The sequence below is a fragment of the Ascaphus truei genome, unplaced genomic scaffold (genome assembly GCF_040206685.1).
Source record: "Ascaphus truei isolate aAscTru1 unplaced genomic scaffold, aAscTru1.hap1 HAP1_SCAFFOLD_981, whole genome shotgun sequence".
NCBI lineage: Eukaryota > Metazoa > Chordata > Amphibia > Anura > Ascaphidae > Ascaphus > Ascaphus truei.
In genome coordinates, this window is record NW_027457321.1 from 124,264 (window position 1) to 132,483 (window position 8,220).

The 8,220-nt window shown below is 43.1% G+C and overlaps 1 long non-coding RNA gene across 1 annotated transcript; it reads left to right on the top strand.

Annotated features, from left to right (window-relative positions):
- Positions 1 to 5,964: 5,964 nt before the first annotated feature.
- On the top strand, positions 5,965 to 7,899 carry LOC142486772 (uncharacterized). The gene is made up of 3 exons (XR_012799056.1): positions 5,965 to 6,078; positions 7,064 to 7,141; positions 7,617 to 7,899. It is a non-coding gene; the product is annotated as an uncharacterized LOC142486772 (long non-coding RNA).
- The last annotated feature ends 321 nt before the right edge of the window (positions 7,900 to 8,220 follow it).

Consider the following 8,220-nt stretch of genomic DNA (forward strand, 5'->3'; position numbering starts at 1 on the left):
TAGAGAAGCGTTATCTGTAGGACAGTATGATTTTGATAACCATTCTACATGTATTTGTACTATTGGTTCATCATGTGTGTGTATATATATATATATATATATATCTATATATATCTATATATCTATATATATCGTATATATACATATATACATATATATACATATATATACATATATATACATATATATACATATATATACATATATATACATATATATACATATATATACATATATATACATATATATATACATATATATATAGTGTATATATGTATACTGTGTATATATATATATACAGTGTATATATATACAAAGTATATACTGTACAGTATATATTTATTTCTCTTCATGTATTTATTTATTTATTTAGATTTATTTATTAATTGTGGGGCTGCTGTGCGTGAATTTTTTTTATTGGGGGTGAGGGGGGTGTTTGGCCCTTGGTGTGAGTTTACGACTTGCAGCAGCAGCACAATTAATAAATAAATCTAAATAAATAAATAAATGATAATAAATACATTTGAAATACATTTTTATTGATAGTGTAGATGTGCAGGGGGTCTCTGGAGCTGAAGCGCACAGGTTTCAGGTCTGGGGCCCCCATGCCCCCCGAGATACAGGCCCCTTTAGGGGGTGCCGGTATCCCTCTGCTCTGCTTGGTTTACAGGCCGCGATCACGTGATCGGGGCCTTTAACGCAGAGCACTCAGCACTCAGAAACACAGGCCAGGCAGATTTAACACACACACACACAATAGGGGGAGGTTTTTTTACATAGCTTGCAGGGAAGCTTAACGCACACACACAATAGGGGGATAGGGGGAGGGGGTTTTACATAGATTAGAGAGAAGGCAGGGCGTTTTAAAAGCGAGAATAGGGGGAGGGGTTTTTACATAGATTAGAGAGAAGGCAGGGCGTTTTAAAAGCGAGAATAGGGGGAGGGGGTTTTACATAGATTAGAGAGAAGGCAGGGAGTTTTAACACTGACGTGAAAAATATGTATTGAATGTATTAATTGTTTATTATGCCTTAACCCCTTCATTGCCTTAGCGGCTATCCGCTATGGTAATGACGCAGCACTTTCCGTATATTCAATAATATTGATCAGGAGCAGAGGGGGGGGCGGGGGTTCCCTGAGCATTAATTTCTGGCTCAGGGAACCCCCTGCTCACTTTACAATATTATTAAAATAATGCTTCTTTACCATAGCGCAGACGCGAAGGTAAAGAACGAGTGTTTATTTATTGTACAGTATGTGTTTTATTGATACTGTACATGTGCAGAGGGTCTCCAGAGCAGAAGCGCACAGGTTTCAGGTCTGGGGACCCCGTGCCCCCCGAGATACAGGCCCCTTTAGGGGGTGCCGGTATCCCTCTGCTCTGCTTGGTTTACAGGCCGCGGTCACGTGATCGGGACCTTTAAACGCAGAGGGATACCGGCACCCCCTAAAGGGGCCTGTATCTCGGGGGGCACGGGGTCCCCAGACCTGAAACCTGTGCGCTTCAGCTCCGGAGACCCCCTGCACATCTACACTATCAATAAAAATGTATTTCAAATAATTTTTAATATGCGGATGTTTGCGCAGAGAGAGAGCAGCGGATCTCTCTCTGCTGCAAACACATCTCGCCCCCGCCGCCCATACAGTAGTATCATTTACTGTATGTATGTGCATATACAGTACTGTACAGTATGTTAGGGCTTACAGGGGTTGTTGTTATACAGTATATATATATATATATATATATACAGTATATATACTGCATTACAATTCATTATAGGGGACGGCTTCACAGAGAACAGCTCGCAAGCGCCACCATGTGTATTTTGACGGCATTGCAGTATTGCAATCAGCCGGAATAAAAAGCTTAAATTCCTGCCGGAAAATAACGCAATGCACTCTGGCAGAAAACTATCAGAAACCTGAATACACCCGAGTATACTCGAATTCGCGGGACTAGCCGTGCTCGAATAAAGTGTGTCGCCAGTGTAGCTATTAGAGCTAGGTTTCTGGACTTTTATTGTGTTTAGGCATAGTGTTTATTATTATTTTATTACAGCTACTTTTTAGTAATTGCACTGTTATTAATTCTGACCACTAATTCTCACTGCCATTATAATCTCTCTCTAGCCACAACCAAATTGCTATATCCGCTATATTATTTATTGGTTATACCAGGGGAGCACAAACTTTTGCAGCTCGCCCCCCTGTCTTCCCTCTGCTGGTGCTCGCGCCCCCCCCCCTTACCTTGATGCAGCGTCACGTGACCTGCAGCGGCATTTGACGAGGGTGACGTCACATGACCCCACGGCGTAATTTAACATACTGTGCTATATGTATGCACACACAGCTGTCTCTTACACATACAAATACTGTTTTTCCATCCCTATACATCAATAGGGACCACAAAGTATCCACACACACTTTTAGTTGTGCTACAAACTCTCACATTTCCACACCCACTCACACCATTTATATCCACTCCCACTCCAAACACACCTTTTGAAAAGCACTGTATATACTGTGGGGTCTCCATTCATTTTCATTCACACTGATACACATACACACTCTTTCATCACTTGCTTTCAGGAACCTTTTGACACCTCTAGGCATAAAACACATCCACACCGGGGGAAGGACCAGCACAGATAACATTCCAAGAGACACTGTTTTTAAGTATACCTTTTGCTTGCTTCATTCATTGTAACATCGCCGGAAGAAGAGATCAGTGTATCTCGAAAGCTCGCACAAATAAAAGCATTTCGTTAGCCACAGAACGGTATCATCTATTTATTTTTTGATTATTGAAGCTCGGCTAACACGGTACTGATACCTCTATATATATATATATATATATATATATATATATATATATATATATATATATATATATATATATATATATATATATATATATATATATATATATATATATATATATATATATATATATATATATATATATATATATATTGCGCGCGCACACACACATATAACGTTTTATACAACTTTTTCATTTATCATTTGTAGAGAAAATGAACAATGCCGCCAGAAGTGCTATTTTTCAAAATGTAACATCTCTACTAATTAGTGTAAAATGATACTTCATATAAAGCAGGTTATGGGACCCAGTATAAAATGACCTTCATGTTTCTTATCACATCCCAGTATATGGATACTTTCTATTATCACAAGCTGCTAACATGTGACAGGGCTCAGAGTCTGAGCCCAGAATGTGACAGGGATGATAGGGGGACCCCTGCTGCAGCCACAATGGTATGGTGTGATGGTGAACGGTGCTTAGGGTGTAGTACAGTAGTGAACAGGGAGAAAGAGAACCCTCTATAGCACTCGGGTTCACGCTCTGATGATGAGTGGGTGATTTAAAACATATTCTTTATTAGTGACATATATAAAATAGTAGATGTTGGAGCAACGTACTGGAGGTAGCGTTGGCAACGCTGTAAGGCCTGTCAGTATACTGTATGAGAACTTCCAAACAATTTGGGAACTGGAATAACTCAAAGATGTACCAAATACGCAGTTTTATCAACTGCCTCAGCATGGGCGTCATATATCAAGGTATATGTACATGTGGGAAAATATACGTGGGCAAAACCAGCAGATGTCTAAAACAGAGGGTACTTGAGCACATAGGTACTGTCAGGAACAAGACCGACAAACCCCTGTCGAGACACGTCAATCTGTGTCATGGCGGGGATCTAAAAGCAGTTACCTTCTGTGGAATTGACCACCTCACTCGGGGACAAAGAAGGGGAGACTGGGACAAAGCTCTCCTCCAAAAGGAGTCCAAATGGATCTACACACTTGGGACACTATCACCTAGAGGTCTCAATGAGGGATTCCTATACACCCCATTTCTGTGATAACCTACACCCCTGTGACATCTGCCATGACTTCCCATACTTGTAATACTATGACACAGATCATATTTCCATGTCCACTGTCCCTATGTACACCACTCCCCTACCTCATCACTACTACCTATATTCATTCCATTTGCTCTGCCATCATGGTATCAGGCAACTCCATAGTCCTGTACACTGACTACTGCCACTTAACAGTGGTGACATTATTATTTTTATTAGGGCATCTCTGAACCCTCATACCATTAGCATATAACCTTTTATTAGGCATCCACCTTGATACTACCTCTGTAGCACAGAATGAGCCAATTTATGGCTCTACTGGGCATACATCTGACAAGAAGTAAAAACGAGACAACACAGGAGTCAGATTTTTATTGTTTAGTGTGTGAGGTATGCAGCTATTAACATTGGCATACTTACTGTGTTCTTGAAACAGCACCAAGCACACCTCAGCGCACCAGGGGTTAAACCATGACGTCATCTCTCTGGAGGCCCTATATATACCTGCCTACCTGCAGGGTTCCCTTAACCATACTTGCCATTCGCCTTGAGAAAGCCTCTCGCGAAACGCGCGCGTCGGCTCCCTTCTCCCACGTGCACGCGCAGACCAGTGACTGCCTCCGCATTATGTGTCTCTAACCGCGAGTTCATGCGGCAGCCTGCTCGTGCAGGATATACAGGCTAAAAGTGCCCCGATGGTCATTTTAAGCCTCGTTTGTGTGGTGTCTGTTTAGAGAGTGCTAAACCTACATAGTTTATTGAATTTTGGTCACCCGCAGCAACACCCTAGCTGCGCTGCTGTTGGGGATACTCTAGACAGCAGCACATAGGGTCACTAACTGTGCTTACTTCCAGCTCACCCTCTGATTTAGGATATGACCACATACCTTCTAGCTATAGTGCCCTCCTGTTAAAGACTACTAAAACTTACCTTCTGCTTACACTATCTACCTGCTACATACAGCCCTAGAGGTTAATGCAGGACACTTACCCCTGCAGTACAGCATTCAAGGTTACCTCAGGTCATTCTGACACTTAGCTAGATACACACCTATATACAGAGTGGCAACATAGCTGACAGCACATACGACCACTGATAACCACTATATATATATGTTCCCAGTGTCTATCAGCATATACATATCACACCTACCACCTTATTAAAGGACTCACGCAGACCCTGCTACAATGTGATATGTCTATTCAGTACCTATTTTAGCACACCCAGCAGCACACCCCCATCACACAGGTCCACATCAGGATCTCTGTGCTGTTCTGTTACCAGTGTTCCAATATAGTTATATCTGGTATATTAGCTACTAACTGATCCGGAGCCAACACGGCTACTAATATCCAGGATCAACCTACCTCCAGTACGTTGCTCCAACATCTACTATTTTATATATGTCACTAATAAAGAATATGTTTTAAATCACCCACTCATCATCAGAGCGTGAACCCGAGTGCTATAGAGGGTTCTCTTTCTCCCTGTTCACCCCAGAATGTGACATACAGAACATTCTCATTCTAAATTTCAAAAAATATTGTGTTGATTTCTGACCTGACTGCCGTGGTTACAGCTCAACCACTCTGTTCTACTGTATGTCACCACTTTCTGCCACAACCAGCTGACGGTGGATCTGCAAGGAGTTCAACGCTCATTGGCATCACATCTGTGGCTTGGTTGACGTATCATTTCTCCAGCTTTTTATTGTATTGTTTTTAAATAGATTATATTTATTTAGTTGAATAGATATTTATTTAGTTGAATAGATATTTATTTAGTTTAATAGATTATATTTCTAAGTTTAATGAGTTATATTTCTTAGTTTAATAAGTTATATTTCTTAGTTTAATAAATTATATTTCTTAGTTTAATAAATTATATTTCTTAGTTTAATAAGTTATATTTCTTAGTTTAATAAATTATATTTCTTAGTTTAATAAGTTATATTTGTTAGTTAATAGATTATATTTGTCAGCACAGTAGATTATATTTACTAGTTTTTAAGTCTCCCACTCAGTGCCCCATTAGGACCCGTGCGCATATTTCACATCTTTTCGGAGTCGCTTATTTTTTTAGACCCTCGGAGCCGAAACCTAAAGGGGTCAGCTAAGAAAGTTCGGATCAAGAGGAGCCGCACAGCTTAAAGACAGAACATTTCCAAGGGAGATGGAGACAATTTGGGTAAGATCTGATTAAAGGACAACCTTTGAGGAAGGAAAGGGTGACGGGGGAGTCTAAGAGGGGGGTGAGAGAGCAAGGTGGTGTGTCAGATTGGGGCAGAGCAAGAGAACGCAAAAATGATGGGGATTTTCTGCACACCAAAAAAAAACAATAAGTAGTGATACTTTTACCGGTGCCCCTTAGTCTCAGGGAAGACCGGCATTTCGTCCAATGGATACAATATGATTGATGGGAAAGGGCACACGGATTTGAATAAAAAAAGATAATTTATTGTGCCACAGACTACAATGTTTGGGCTGCTGGCCTTTCTTTGCCGGATTTAGTGGGTTTAGCCACTTTACCTGAGAAAGACCAGCAGGCCGAAATGTTGTTGTCTATGGCAGTGCAAGAGAAAACAGGTTGGGGGGGGTGGGTTCTCGCAAGGTCGCCGACCCATGGGTGAGTGTCCCCGGTGGAAACTAGTCCTGGACCCCGGGAAAGCTGTCTGTGGCCCATACAAGCTGAGTAACATGTAAAAAGGACACATGTATGTTCAGAATGAGTTAGCATGGTATTTTGAGAGGCATCATAGCAGGTCAGTGCAAGTCAGTGCAGAGCACTGCAAGGTCAGTCAATATGAGGAAGGGTCCGATGGAGGAGTTGGAGGGTCCCAGAATATCTCTTAAAGCAGGGGTGCGCAAATCGAGGGGCACAACATTTTATTGGGAGGAGGGGCTCGGCGCTTACAGAGGCCCCTCACTCTTCCCCACAGCATTTAAATTAAATGCCAGAGATCGCGCGCAAGGCCTCTGTAAGTTCCCTTTCCTTGTCTCCGGCGGCATCTGGTGACAGCAACGTGGCGTCACATGATGTGGCATTGCTATAGCAACGTGATATCACATGACGTCGTTAATTCAGAACGTCGGAGACAAGGTGGGGAAGGTGGAGGGGGGAGCAGGGGGAAAAGGTTGTGCAACCCTGTCTTAAAGCATTGTCTTGCATAGAGATCAGAGGCCAAGAATGGATATGGATATCCGATGTGAAGCCGGAAATAAGACAGAAAAGACCGTTTCGGGGGAAGAAGGTGAGTGATGAAATAGCCGTCACTGTGTAACTCTTCCAATTACCTGCAACTTCATGCAGAGAAATAGCAACGCTTGTTTTTAACGTGCTAAGCGCCTAATGGGGAATTCAACTGCTGAGAGGTTAAGGGAGTTACTAACCCAAACTCAGCGACGTTTCTGTGTCTCTGTGATAACTCCCCCAGGACATGCCTGGAAACCAGAGGTAACTCAATGTATTTTTGATAAATAGAAACATGACCTTCTGGGGAGGGGTATATAATGGGTACTGGGCCTGGTGAGGTGGGTATAACGAGTACTGGGCCTGGGGAGGGGCGTATAACAGGGTACTGGGCTTTGGGAGGGTTGTATAACTGGATACAGGGCCTGTGGAGGGGGGTATAACGTGGTATTGGGGATGAGGTATAAGTGGCACAGGAGCACTTGCGATACAGAGTATCACTGTCCCTGGTTACAAACACTTCATGTCTCCTGCAGATCAGGACACGCACGAAGGTGGTGCCCTTTGTGCCACAAGACGACGAGGCGGGCTACGAGGCGGACGACGAGGCATAAGACAAAGCGGGCGTCAAGTGGAACAATGAGGTGGGCTACAAGGTGGCCGATGACGCAGACGTGGTGTACGATGACCAAAGAGCATACGACAGGTGTGGCCGGATCTGCTGCTTCACCTTTTTTAGGCGGAGGAGAAGACCCCGGGAGCAGGTAGGAGAATACGAGAGGTGCGGACAGATCTGCTGCTTCACCTTTTTAGGCGGAGAAGAAGCCAGGAGCAGGTAGCAGAGGACACAGGGCGTAGATACAGGGGTATTCTAGGGGCCCTGAGAAGTTGGTTTGACCTCAGGAGAGGCAGATAAGATCAGGAAGGCTGCAGGAGGGGCAGGTACTAGAGGGAGATTGGGATATTGGGCGTGAGAGGGTGAGAGAGAACAAGGAGCAGGGCCGGAGCACGGGTTTCATGCGCCCGAGGCGAAACTTAAAATTTGTGCCCCAGTTGTATAAAAAATAATAAGATAAATAAAATAATAAAATAAACAGTGGCGTAGCTATCGGGGCTGCAGGGGGTGCGACCGCACCCCAG